This window comes from Trichomycterus rosablanca, chromosome 23, assembly GCF_030014385.1.
Source record: "Trichomycterus rosablanca isolate fTriRos1 chromosome 23, fTriRos1.hap1, whole genome shotgun sequence".
NCBI lineage: Eukaryota > Metazoa > Chordata > Actinopteri > Siluriformes > Trichomycteridae > Trichomycterus > Trichomycterus rosablanca.
Window position 1 is genome coordinate 6,143,984 of NC_086010.1, and position 14,790 is coordinate 6,158,773.

Sequence of the window (14,790 nt, forward strand, 5' to 3'; positions counted from 1 at the left end):
GAGACATTGTATTTACTCTTATTTTGTTAAAGCCAAACATTTTGTGGGCTGTAAAATAATGTCATAATAAATACATTTACTGTCATTTGAGAAAAACACTGTAACGTCATTATTACTCTTGCTGAATCATAATACTAAACCAAAGGAGTTGAACTGAGTGGGTGGTATTTATTACCTGGTAACATACATTTGTAAGAGACTTGTAGCAAGTCCAATGGCCTCCCAAACCCAAATGCCATCCCAAATTTTGGCCACCCAGGTTAAAAGTGCACCTTTTATCAAGATTGTAAAGAAAACCCAAACTGTCACCTTGTGCGAAAAGGACTTTTGTCTGGATAACCAGATGTAACCCCAAACTGCTTAATGACACTCCTCACAGCCAAGCTAGCTCTACTTAGCCCTAGGCGTAAAGGCTTTAGTGGACGAAAGAAGTATTTTGATCAAGGACATAAATCATTGATTTTGGATGAAAAGGTCTAGCTTGCAATTAACATTCCAATTCACCTGAAGACGTTCAATAAGGTTGAGGGTCAAAGTCAAGGCTGTGTATATAATCTTTACATCATTGATTGTATTAGCAATGGGTGTATACCTGAACAAATACCAGAACTCAATAATTAGAAGGACGAGAATATACTTTAGACCATATGGTGTAAATAAGTAGATTGCTGAGGAATTATGGGGTTCCTTTGGTAATTAATTTGTGGCAGATGTGTCAATCAGACAAGAAGCACTATGTACTATAGTTCTGTAGTTTCTCCCAGTCTGTGAGAACATTTCCATAACTGAACAACATTTTGAGCAGAGAACGAACAAACAGGCTGGTTTATTTGCTTCTATGCTAACAAGTGCAAACTTTTAGTCTAGAGGGCAATGCCCCCTATGCTATTGCCCCCTTGTGCGTAGTGTGCATATATACACTGATCAGCCATAACCTTCTTGTTTCTACACTCACTCTCCATTTTATCAGCTCCACTTACCACACAGAAGCACTTTGTAGTTCTACAATTACTTACTGTAGTCCATCTGTTTCTCTGCATGGTGGTGGTGTGTTAGTGTGTGTTGTGCTGGTATGAGTGGATATAACACAGCAATGCTGATGGAGTTTTTAAACACCTCACTGTCACTGCTGGACTGAGAATAGTCCACCAACCAACAGCGCCCTGTGGGCAGCGTCCTGTGACCACTGATGAAGGTCTAGAAGATGACCAACTCAAACAGCAATAGATGAGCGATCGTCTCTGATCTACAAGGTGGACCAACTAGGTAGGAGTGTCCAATAGAGTGGACAGTGAGTGGACACGGTATTTAAAAACTCCAGCAGCACTGCTGTGTCTGATCCACTCATACCAGCACAACACACACTAACACACCACCACCGTGTCAGTGTCAGTGCAGTGCTGAGAATGACCCACCATCTAAATAATACCTGCTCTGTGGTGGTCCTGTGTGGACTACAGTCAGTAAATGTAGAACTACAAAGTGCTCCTATATGGTAAGTGGAGCTGTAAAATGGACAGTGAGTGTAGAAACAAAGAGGTGGTTATAATGTTATGGCTAATCAGTGTATGTACACAATTGCTAACAAAAGAGTTTTACCTCAGTACCCTACTTTTTCTTCTTCTACTGTATTTCTTTTAATAATAATTATTAGTAGTAGTATTACATTTGTAGTATTTTACATTAACCTCACATATTTTCTGTTGTATTAAGATTTAATAACACTTCTGCCATTGACATCAATGATGACCTGACCTACACCAATCTGGAATTCCATGAAATTGCTGTTCTAACAGTGGGTTCGGTTCATCTGTACCTTTTCTATATTGGATAGCACTTGCTCTATCAAACAATGTTGTTTAGCAGTGGTGACATAAACATCATGACCAGGGTCAACCAATTAATCTGCAAGACTCTTTAAAAGACCTTTTAGAGTACCTTCTGTTCTGCCAAGGCTGTATCTACTGATATAAATTTGGTATCTTCTTGTTAGTTTGTGTTACAGAGAAACCGAAACCTTTTGTCACATTCAGGTTCTAATCATAAATGGCTAATGGAGCTTTCTTTAGCCTCCAAGTCATTCCCATCATCTCTAATAGTAAGATATTCAGTCTTAGATAATAAATGAAACTTTTCAGAGCCTGTTAAAAGCCTGAATGCGTATGCTATCACTCACTATGCTCTATCTTTTCCTTTTGTTAAAACTCCCTCCAAACCTTTATCCGTCCATCTCCAAAATAATGTTCTGTGCTTTAATTCATGCAAGGAGGCTGCGCTGGGTGATATAATTAGGATATAAAGATAATACTAGTCTGCTTAACCATAAAACCAAGTTCACCACAATTATTTTTATCTTCTTATTTTGTTTTGTTCAAATGCTGCATTCATTCTCATGTTTTGAGATTCAGTGTTTAAAATTGCTGTTTAATATAGACACAAATACTTCAGTAATTCCCTGTAACTGCCGCTGTTTTAGTTTTTTTTTTTTTTTTATAATATTCATGCATTAATTTATACAAATCAGTTCCTTGAGGCTAGAGGATGCCATTGAAGAAAGAGGATAAATAGCTTAACAGGTAGAAATGTCAAGAAGTATATATATATATATAAAATAGTTCTAACTCTTCACGAAGGTGCTTGCTATCCATGTCTCCTTTCATCTTTTCTTCATTTCAGTTACCTTCTCCTCCTCTAAAGCATTCCTCCTCTCTGTGGGAGGCTGTTTAGCACATAACCAAGCAGCAGCAGGATGCCACTGAACATACAAGACATAATGGACAGCTTTTTCATCATTACCAATCCAGTTTCTCACATGTCTCTTTTCACTTCTAACCGCACCCCCTGGGGATAGTGGTGTGAAAAATCAGGTTGTCATATCAGCTGAGAATTATATTTATAATTATCAGTAATTATTAATCAAAAATAACAATAAAAATAATAATAACACTTCAGCCGTTGACATCAACGATGACCTGACCTACACCAGTCTGGAATTCCATGAAATTGCTGTTGTAACAGTGGGTTCAGTTAATCTGTACCTTTTCAATATTGGATAGCACTTGCTCCATTAAACAATGCTGTCTAACATATTACATAAATAATAACAACAACAACAATAACAATAATAATAATTCCAAAAAAGATGGGACAGTTGGTTAAATGCAAATACAAACAATATTAATATTAAACTGTCTTTTATTAATTTTTTTACCTTAACAACTTGCCTGCATGCAACCCATTCTAAAAAGTGTGGATGGGGTAATCCAAAAATAATATTTTTGCAATTGATCGAAAACACCTTTTTAGAAGAACATACAAATCTCTGTCATTCAAAATCAAGGAATGTTTTTATCAATTTATCACTATTGAAAAAGACTGGTAAAAAAAAACATTGCAGGTACTATACTGGCCTGTTTGTCTAATGGAAAAAAACACTTTTATAACTACCAGAACTGGTGTCTTCAGTTCCCAAATGATTACAGGATGTGGTTTAAAGAAGAACTGATGTAACACATGGCACTGTCTCAATGTTCCAGCCAACAGGTTTACAATAACTGTTCATATACAAAAACAATGAAGTTGATTAATTAAAGCATAAAATGCAGTGCTGCATTCTGTTATGCTAGCTTACTTGGGTTCAAACCTCACAGGTGCTATTGGCTACCCAGACAGCTATACAGACATGAATGACTATGTCTGAATACTGAATGGCTAAAACCCTGTGATGGATTAGTGCCCTGTCCAGTAAATAAAGTAATAAAGTGCTACTGAGAGTTTTGCTTAAGCCTACCTATCTTTACCAAGGGTGCCAATAATTCTACTATGGCTGAGATATGCCAGTTCCTTTAAAAAGGTGTGATAGAACACCACAAGAGATTTCCAAGAAATATAAGACATTATTTTTTTGCTGGGGTGCCCTAATGAAGGGAAAAAAAGATTTTTATAAGAAACTTGTTCACTACTCGTTCTGTCTCTAATAACAAGGACATCAGTGCCAAATCAGCCATGGATAAAAGGAAGGAAACATGTTCCACCACCAACTGAGCTTCCAGATGCTCCTCAGCTGGTGATCTGCTTAAGCGTCTCAGATAGAAAACACAAAATAAATTACATCATAGTGGCTCATAAAGCTGTTCCAAGGAATCCTTCCCTAGAGTAGAAAATCCACTTGTCCAAGGAACTCAAATATTAGACAAGTGCTTTGGAATCCCCAGCCAATAATGAAGGGTTTCCCTACTATTATCTAGAGCCCACTGACTCCATTGTGGTGGTTTAGTGCTGGATGTAAGACTGTAAAAAGGAAAGTAGCAAATTAAGTTCTGGTTTAATGTTAACATAAAGTCTAAGGGTCGCTCGGGTGGCGCATCGCTCTAATGTGCTAGCACATCACAGCTGAGATCCTAGTTTGAATCTCAGCAGTGACACTGACTTGACCATCCAACAAACAATGCTTGATTGTGGGTCGGATGGGATTTCTTATCTGCGACTGGCTTAACCACCAGCTGATGTCTTATGTTATGCAGCAAATAATAAAAATGATACACTGATTACAAATGTAATGGCTGTGACATTTCAGAAACACTGAGACACTAGCATGTTGTTACTTTCCTACACTATGATTTGCTATTTAATAGGGCACAGAGACATCACCAGTTGTAGTCATTATCACTAACGAAGAAGACTTATCATATAGTTGAATACAAAACTAACTTTACTGCTAAAGTTTTGAAAGAAAAAGCTATAGAAAAACATGAATTCAACTTCAGTAACTTCATTTGGAAACACTGGGCAACATGAATTACACCCTGGCAGGGCACCAGTCTATTGCAGGGTACAGCACATTCATCCATATTCTAACATATTTACATTTAGGTGCAATTTAAAGTAACACCGCCATGTACTGGCCTGTTTTAACCAATGTGGACCCTGATAAAAGATTCCAGACTTCTGGTCAAAACAAGGTCTCAACCAAGGTTCCCAGAATTCCAGTTTTGTGCAGCACCTAAACTACCTGCTATTCTACCATGCTGTAGAATATAAAGACAAATTAAAACAGCATATTAAAACAGAGTGATGTCTATGTGATTCTTTCAGCTAGGACAACAGCCACTTGTCTGAAAAGGCTTCTTACAACACTTTGAAGTATGTCTGGGATTTTATGCCCACTCAAAAAAAAGCATGTGTATGGCTGGGCATTTATGTTGGTCCAGAAAGCCTTAACTGGTGTTCCAGTTCATATCTGAGCTGAGGTCAGGACTCTGTGCAGGTCACTGGAGTTTCTTTAAATCGAGCTTTTCTTCATGTCTTTATAGAGCTTGTTTTATCTGCTGCAAAGTCGGAAGCATAAACCTTTCTTTATATAATTGATTTATTACACCTATTAGCAACTGGTGTTCCAAAAATGAGAAGTGGTGTCTCAATAATTTACATTTTCAACATTCATTTTCAGACTTACAGTAGTGTGACAGGATACAGTCTGAGCAATTGAGGGTTTAGGGCTTTGCTCAAGGGCCTAACAGCAGAAACCAGCTAGCAGTGGTAGGGTTTGAATCAGCAACCTTCTAATTACTAGTACAGTACCCTAAACCGCTAGGTGTTGGACCCAAACTGTATAACACATAGGATTTTGTACCTGACAGACTTACATTAAAAAGCCAGAGCATCTATTTTATTTTTTGCTAAGTATTTTCATAGACAAAAGAGAGAAAAAAAACTGTCTGTTTATGGTGTGTCATCTTTAGTTTGGCCCAGCTGTTTTAAAGCTGGTTTTAACATGACATATGATTATATACAGCTCCCGAACAAATAATGTGATTTGCACCTGTCTTATACCATCCACATTTTAAACAAAATTGTATTTACAAAAAACAGACTTACATATGTGGTTATGTCTAATGATGAAACATGTCAAACCCTTTTTTTTTTCTACTGTGTCATCCACCTAACCATTTATTTTGTGCACGTTAGTGAGAGAAATTGCATTAGGCTACATTTTTTTAAATTCATGGTTTTAACAGAACTGACAGCCACAAGAAATACTGATCTGGATCTGCAGAGCTTATAAACATCACTTTCCAAACACAAGCTATGTAAAAGGTGTAGCATGATTTTTGTGCACCTATGCCAGGAGGTCGGGGGGTTTAAGAGTAAATAGGTGCTGATGTGCTGCCCCTGTGTCTCATTTAACAAGCCCTGATTGTGTCTTTTATCCTGTCCAAGAGTGAGATTGCAGAGAGAATGCAGAGTGAGAGAGGCAAGCAATGTAAGTCAGAAGTCTGTATTTGGAATGGAGATTTTAATGATTGAATAATGACCGGGCTAAGACTGCTTAATCTATTACAAGGTGTACAACCTATAAGGCTTGCTTGACTGTGGACAGTGTTATCTGTTTTTTTTTTAATAGCCTTCAGTGTGTCAGACCTAATTGTTGGTTCTTGGATTATCCAGACTAATTTAATCTTAGCATAAGCTTTTATGCAGTCAACAAAGTAATGCTGGTAATATGGACACAGGTGTGTAACCAGCTGCATTCAATATTAATAATTACCAGAGTAATTCATTAGGGTAATTACTAAGGTAACTAGAATTTAGAAAGTCATGCCACAAAGCCAGATGACACAATATTACTTAGGTTGCTATATGCACCCTTTTAACTCGGCACCCAAACGAGTATTTTTATAGGAATTGACTTAGAAGGAAGACTGAACAGAAAGCAGTTAGCAGCTAGCACCCTTACAAAGCTCAGATGTATAAAGCTTAAACAGCAATGGGACAGCATGGTAGACAGTGCTTAGGAGAGTGGGTTTAACACCAGAGGGTTACTACCAATTTCTCCAGTTGATCCAATCTAGATTGCCTTTCTCTCTACTGTCTCACCTATACAATCCATACAATACCGCCATAATAAGAGACCATTCCAGCCATCAAATCATTCCACCATCCTCTAAACTGGTGCTGCAATCATTCAAACTGGTGCTGCAAATTGAACCTGACAATTTTAGTGGGGCAATTTGAAGACTGGTATGGAACCCAGTACACACATGACCTAAAAGCAGATTCTCCTAAACGTTTATTTATTTATTTATGCACGTAGAATAGAAGCTGGGCTAGAGTACTCTGGTATCTGCATGCTAATAGACCTTTCAGTACTGAGTACTAGTCCACACTCATGATCAAGCACATGTAAAGAAATAAACACTACACTGGTCAATGACCTATTTTTGTTGGCTTGCATTCAAAGTCAGCATCAGCGCTCCAAACGCCAGCTGGTAAATCCCCCGGCTACTACAAATGTGTCTTTGTCCCCTCTTCTACTAACTGAGAATCCCCTTTAAAAGCATTGGCATGGATTTCAGGCCATTCAACTGGTCAGCACATAGGTACTGGTTTCTATTTGTGATTGTGGATTTTAAGCCAGTGCCTATGTGAACTATCTTAATAAAGAGCACCGCCAGGGCAACAATTTGCATATAATCTGCATTGCAGGAAAGGAAATGTATTATGGTGTATGGCACAGCACACGTATTGTACTGAAATGTGATGTATGTGTTTTATCTACAGTACTGCTGTGTATTGTTTATTATTGTTTATTACAGGAATGTCTATTCTATAATTTAAGATTTAAGGGAAAATATAGTTGTATTTAACAAAAAAGACCATTTAAGACATTAGAAAGGTTAGGAAAGGGGGGGTTTGGGAGATCTGGCACGGATTAATTCTATTTACATTATTTCTTATGGGAAAAATAGGTTTAACTAACGAACATTTTGACTTAAGAACAGCCCTTTGGAACCAAATTAAATTCGTAAATCAAGGGTCTACTGTATGCTTATTTTCATGCCCAGTACATGGTGTACAAATGACATGATTTTTTAAATGTAAAATGTGGCCAAATTGCATCTAAAAAAAAAAAAAAGCAAAAAAGCTAGCCCCCTGTGTTAAATCCCTTAGATTTTTGAAAATACAGTCTTAGTGGGGGTGAGTTAAATCTTTGACTGTGAAAGTTCTATCTAAAAGTCAATTAGGATTTAAGCCAAAGCAATTCCCACATCACCGAACATTCTCCTCACTCTTCCCCCTTTCTCTCATGATTACACAATTCGATCAACTCTCAGCTGTCTGATCTTGCCGTCTCACTCTTTCTCCTTCCTGAAGTCACTTGGTTCAAATCCATTTGTACATCACTAAAGTTCCTAATACAATTCCAGCCTCAACATGACAAACACAATGGTGAGAACTGTAGAAAGTTATAATAGGAGTAGAACAGGAAAATGATGCAATCAGACTGAAACCTTCATTTTATGACCTTTTTTTGATAAAATGTCACACACCTGACTTTCAGTTCTGCATCATTAGAGTTTAGAAGCAATTTACTGCTAAAAGTGCCTAATCTTGGGAATTGGCTTTTCATTGCATTATAAATCAAAACTCCTGCCGTTTACCAGTCCTCTTTCTTTCTCACCTATTTTATTCTCACCCTTTGTCGTTTATCTATCAACTAATTTCCTTGTATTTGTTAATTTATATTCTTGTTTATATTTTTATTATACACCAATCAGCCATAACATTAAAACCACCTCCTTGTTTCTACACTCACTGTCCATTTTATCAGCTCCACTTACCATATAGAAGCACTTTGTAGTTCTACAATTACTGACTGTAGTCCATCCGTTTCTCTGCATGCTTTTTAAACCTGCTTTTACCCTGTTTTTTAAAGGTCAGGACCCCCACAGGACCACCACAGAGCAGGTATTATTTGGGTGGTGGATGATTCTCAGCACTTCAGTGACACTGACATGGTGGTGGTGTGTTAGTGTGTTTTGTGCTGGTATGAGTGGATTAGACACAGCAGTGCTGCTGGAGTTTTTAAATACCGTGTCCACTCACTGTCCACTCTTGTAGATGTAAAGTCAGAGACGATCGCTCATCTATTGCTGCTGTTTGAGTCATCATCTTCTAGACCTTCAGCAATGGTCACAGGACGCTGCCCACATGGCACTGTTGGCTGGGTATTTTTGGTTGGTGGACTATTCTCAGTCCAGCAGTGACAGTGAGGTGTTTAAAAACTCCAGCAGCATTGCTGTGTCTTATCTACTCATACCAGCACAACACACACTAACACACCACCACCATGTCAGTGTCACTGCAGTGCTGAGAATGACCCACCACCCAAATAATACCTGCTCTGTGGTGGTCCTGGGAGAGTCCTGACCATTAAAGCATGTAGAGAAACAGATGGACTACATTCAGTAATTGTAGAACTACAAAGTGCTTCTATATGGTAAGTGGAGCTGATAAAAAAGACAGTGAGTGTAGAAACAAGGAGGTGGTTTTAATGTTATGGCTGATCAGTGTATATCACCACTGCAAGGTTTCTGCTTCTGGGCCCTTGAGCAAGGCCCTTAACTCTCAATTGCTCAGTCTGTATACTGTTACAGTACTGTAAATCACTTTGGATAAAAGGTGTCTGATAAATGCTGAAAATGTAAATGAAGCTTACAAAGCTATTTCTATTTTCCACGTACTCTCCAATCTGATTCTCCTGTTTCAAATCCTCAAATACACCCCATAATCAAGCACATGCCTAACGGGAGCAGTCTCCTCATTACAGCACCAGTTTAAGCAAACAGACTGGCATTCATCTGCCCATCAGGCCACACTAGATTTCCACATGCTTAGTGATATCTACACCAGTTCATTACCAGGTGTGTTGATACTGTCACCACTCTAAAAGGATTAGAATATCATTTAACTTAAGCTGTGTGTGAATTAAGAGAATTATGTCCTACTTACGATTTTAGAAGCTGCTTTAATTCAGGCAATTGAGAAGCCTTTAATTTACCCAGAGCTAAACTGAGAAGGGAATCATATGACCCCCTGGCGCATGTGGCAGGGCACAAAAACCCTCAAACAAAATTTCTGGACTTAGGACCTACATTTTTGTCATGGGCGCCCAGGTGGAGCAGCGGGATATTCCACTAGCACACCAGCGCTGAGATTCTGAAGACCCCAGTTTGAATCTCAGCTCTGGTATCGGTCGGCTGGGCGCCATCAAGCGGGCATAATTGGCCATCGAGTCTGCTGGGTTGGAAAAGACCCAGATCCTTAAGTCCCATATTGCTGTGCAGCACTCACTATCACCACAGGCATTGTCATTCTAGAACTAGGCTATGGATCCTCTTATACACAATATGACCAAAAGCATGCAGGTCTCTTCCCTCATCATTGAGTTTATGTGTTTTCGTCTAAATTATATTATAAATTATTTTTCCAACTTTCTGGAAACAGTTTCGGGAAGACCCTTTTATGTATATACGTCTATACGGTTATACAGTAGATTGCAGTTTGTTGTGGAGGAGTTTTAGTGGCCTACATAAAGCTCCGTCACCAAGCTCATTAAATAGAGAAATTCCCTTTTGACCGAACGGCACACATTCCCACAAACTCTCTTCAAAATTTTAGTATGGACAGAAGAGTGGAAGTTTTTATACCCAAACACCATAATATCATGGCTTTGAAATGGGACCCCCAACAAACTCATATACTCTTGGATAATGAGTGTATTTGCTTCCACAGATCATTTACCTGATTAACTGATAATATGGGTTGCCAGTTCCCGTTAAACTCATTACTAGTACTAGTTTTTTCAGATTGGTCAAAATCCAATAACGTCCTTGCTGTGATTTCAGGTACTAAAGTGTTAAGCTTATCAGCTCGTAATAATCAGAAAATTCAATAATAAGGAATTATCATGATGAATGTAAACTCTCTGTTTTAAACTGAATCTCAGAAATGTTTAGAGAATATAAACCTAGTAGATCTCGTAGATCCATGGACTCAGGTCAGCTAGTTGAGCCCAGAGTCCAAACTAAACATGGTGAAGCAGCATTTAGCTGTTGGGCTGTATATAACTGGAACAGACTGCCAGGAGATATTAGATGTTCCGCAAATGTAGAAATGTTTAAATCCAGGTTAAAAACTTTTCTTTTTTCTTGTGCCTATGATTGAGCTCGAAATTTTTGCTATTACCCTATTTCTTTTAGTTTTTCATGCTCTTAATAATTCTTTTTATAAAGTAGTGTACATTCTAAATTGTAGTGTATATTTTACTATATTTTCTTTTAGTTTTCATGTTTTAATTGCTTATCTCTCTTGTTTTAATTTCGTATTTCCCAAATTGTAGGGTATATTTTACAATATTTTCTTTTAATTTTTCACTCTCTTAATTTTTTATCTCTCTTGTTTGAATTTCATGCTCTCTTAATTGTAACTAAATGTTTGCCAGAAGTCTTTCTGAGATTCTAGATCTCAGGAATGTTTTAATGCTTTTAATTAATTTTTTTTTTCCTTATGTAAAGCACTTTGCCACTGTGTATGAAAGGTGCTATACAAATAAACTTGCCTTGCCTTGCCTTAAACTGCTAAAAGAAATGAAAAAAAGGAAGATCAGACTGCAAAATAGAAACGATAAAGGCTGTCAAGAGGCACATTTGAACACAAGAGCAAAAGGAATAGAGGGATAGGTGAAGGAACGGAAAGGAAAAGCACAGCGAGAGATAAATCATGCTGTCACAGCGCTTCTTGCTGCCTGCAGATGACTGATTAAATCATTTTTGGAAGTGCTGTGCACCATATTTTCCTGCATACTTATGATTCTCTGCATAACATCCAGCACCTTTCATGTAGGTGTGTATGGGGTTTAAAAAATAATAATAAAAAGAGCGAGCATTTTTTTTTCTGTGACATTCCGATCAATTGAGGTTTCAACCCCTCAGAGCAAAGGAAAATAAAATGTATTTTTAGAATCATATGAGATGTTCACCTGGTGGCTGATCAATCTGGGAGGAAAAAGCCTCTCTAACCTCTCGCTTGTCTTATTTCTAACAGCTAAAGAGCACCATTATAGGAAAATTATAAAGAACTTGTGATTAACTCAATTTTTTTTTATTTAGTCATTTTTTACTGTTTAATGATGAGGTCTCGATCTGGACTTGAATTTATTCAATTAACATAGATGCCTTTATCCAAAACGACTTACAGTACTGTGACAGTATATTGTCTAAGCAATTGATGGTTATGGGTCTTGCTCAAAGGCCCAACGTGGCAAACTGGCAGTGGTGGGGCTTGAACCAGCGACCTTTCAATTACTAGTCCAGTACCATAACAACTAGGCTACAACTGCCCTGTCTTGTACCAAGTTTTACTTTAATTGATGTTCCAGTTCATATAAGAGCTGATCAGTGGTTCTGCGGTCAAGGCTCTGTGCAGGTCACTGGAGTCCACTGAACTACCACTGCCCTGCAACACCAAATGAATGCCCATCATTTTAAATTGGAAGGTCCAACAGCTTCATGGTCAGGTTTTCCACACACTAGCAAATAAATGTAGCATGGATCCACAATATCTGATTAAAAACCTGATTAAGTACCACATGACACACTGACCATACAGTGAGAACTCACTGTCCTGCTCTGCCTTTCTGCCAGAACCCTCATCATTTCTGTTCCCTCCAGCGGTCCTTTCATTTTCAGCTTTTTTTCCCTTGACTCTTTTTGAAGGGCTTCAAAAAACTTTAATTTCACCCAGATCTGGCTGACCCTGAAGTCCCTCCAGGAGACCAAAGTCAATGTTCTCAGACAGATGCTGAATTGCGACTGGCATGAGTCGTCTGACTGTGAGGGGAAAATAGACCCACGGCCCACACAGGCAGAGGTCTTACAGGGCTGAGCCAAATTCTAACCAAGTTAGGACTTTTTTTTTTTTTTTCTTTGAGTTAGTACAACTGATAGAGAGTATATAAGATATTATCTGTTTTATTTATCATTTGTTTAATGTATTTTACTTATTTTATTATTAATTATTAATTTTTTGTTTGTTTTATTTATTCATTTTATTATTTACTATTTAGATTATTTGTTTTTATTTATTTATTTTATTATTAATTCAGGGTTGCAGCAAGTCCAGTTAACTGGGCAAAAGTCCACGCACAAACAAATTTTACTTGCTCAAATTGGCCTGACTGCATGTCGATGGACTTGTGAAAGAAAACCAGAGCACCTGGAGGAAACCCATGTGGAAACAGGGATAACATGCAAACTCCACACAGAAAGGACTGCCTGGCCGGGGAAACAAAACCACGCCGATGAATTAGAAGGTTAATTACAAGCCAGGCCTTAATCCAACATCAGTGCTTGACTTCACAAATACATTTTTGCCCCAGTGGGCACAAATTCCCGCAGGTGCAGTCTTAATTTTGTTGTTTAAATGCTTTTTTTTTTATTCACACCCTAAAGGTACGTTCTTCAAATATTTATAGGTAAAAATGATTCATTTGTTTTCTGTAGAAACAAGAATAATAAACTTTTTAAGGTACTTTTGTACTTCTTTTTTACAGAAAGAGGATTTTTTTTGTACAATGATCACTCTGGTTCATCAAATTTTATTCATTTTAAAATAGTCCATTAAAAATGTGTTGAAAAAGAAAAGCATCTATTACGCAGAACTACAGTATTATAAAATGGCCAAAGCTGAATGTTTCATTTAATCGTTTTCTTTTCTGCAATCAGTTCAGCTCATTTAAGTTTCATTTAAAAGCACACATCAATTCAACTTCTATTCGCTCTTATGAATGTCAGAAAGAACTGCAGCATGACCTTTTCCCAGGTTGCTTTTTTATCTAAAAGACCTGAAGCAATTTATTAAATGGATTAAAAGGTACATAGGCAATGGCACTGAAAACCTACACTCATGATTGCGATATAAATGTGCTCGTTCAGATGTTTATATATGTAAAAGATTTAGCTTTTTATAGTACAGACTTCTTCTCAGAACCTGTAACTGTTAATCATAGTCATTTAATAATGATTCATGATTCATTAAACCTCTTTGCCTTCTGAATATATATGAATATATACGTGGACAAGCCGGCATACATTTAGTTCAGCTTTTCTGAAAAGTCTTTAATTAAAGTCGTCACACAGACTAGCAATCATCTTCCAGGAATTCTTTTAAGACTGACAGCTATAAAAGCTCTCCACTTAATCAATTCTGTTAAGTGAATCACTTAGAAAAGCAGATATAATTGAACAGGGCATAATTAAGCACTTCATGTATACGTCACAGAAATCAGTCCTTTTTTTTTTTTTTACTTATTTTATTTATGCATTTTCTCCCTTTTTACTGTGGTCAGTTTGTGTTCCGCTGCTAGGGGGATGCCTGATTGCAATCGAGGTGGGTATATTGCTGCTCACGCCGCCTCCGACCAGCGCGCAGCCCTTAGCGGAACCCTTTTTCACCCATGCAGTCTGCACAGTCACCTCTTTATCTGCAAATCGGGGTCCTTACTCAGCTTTTGAAGACCCCACCCACATAGTCCAGTCATCCCACCCACATAGTCCGGTCATCCCGCCCTAGCGGAAATGTGTCTGCTGCAGGCACTGCCAATTATGCCCGCTAGATGGCACCCAGCCAACCTGTGGCATCGACGAGTTTCGAACCGAGGAGTTCAGAATCTCAGCGCTGGTGTGCTAGCGGAATATCCCGCTGCACCACCTGGGCGCTCAGACGTATGTATCTTAATAAAAAAACTAATAGAGGAATACCATAAAAAGCAATAGTTCAGCTGTCATGCTTTAAATGTTGTATCATACTCTACAATCATTACTGAATTACTTGCCTTCAAAAACCAAAAACATACAAACAACATTTGCTAAACATGTTAAAATGTTAAAGATGTTAAGATGTTAAAACATCTGTAATCACATCATCATCATCAGCACCCACTTTGAGTCA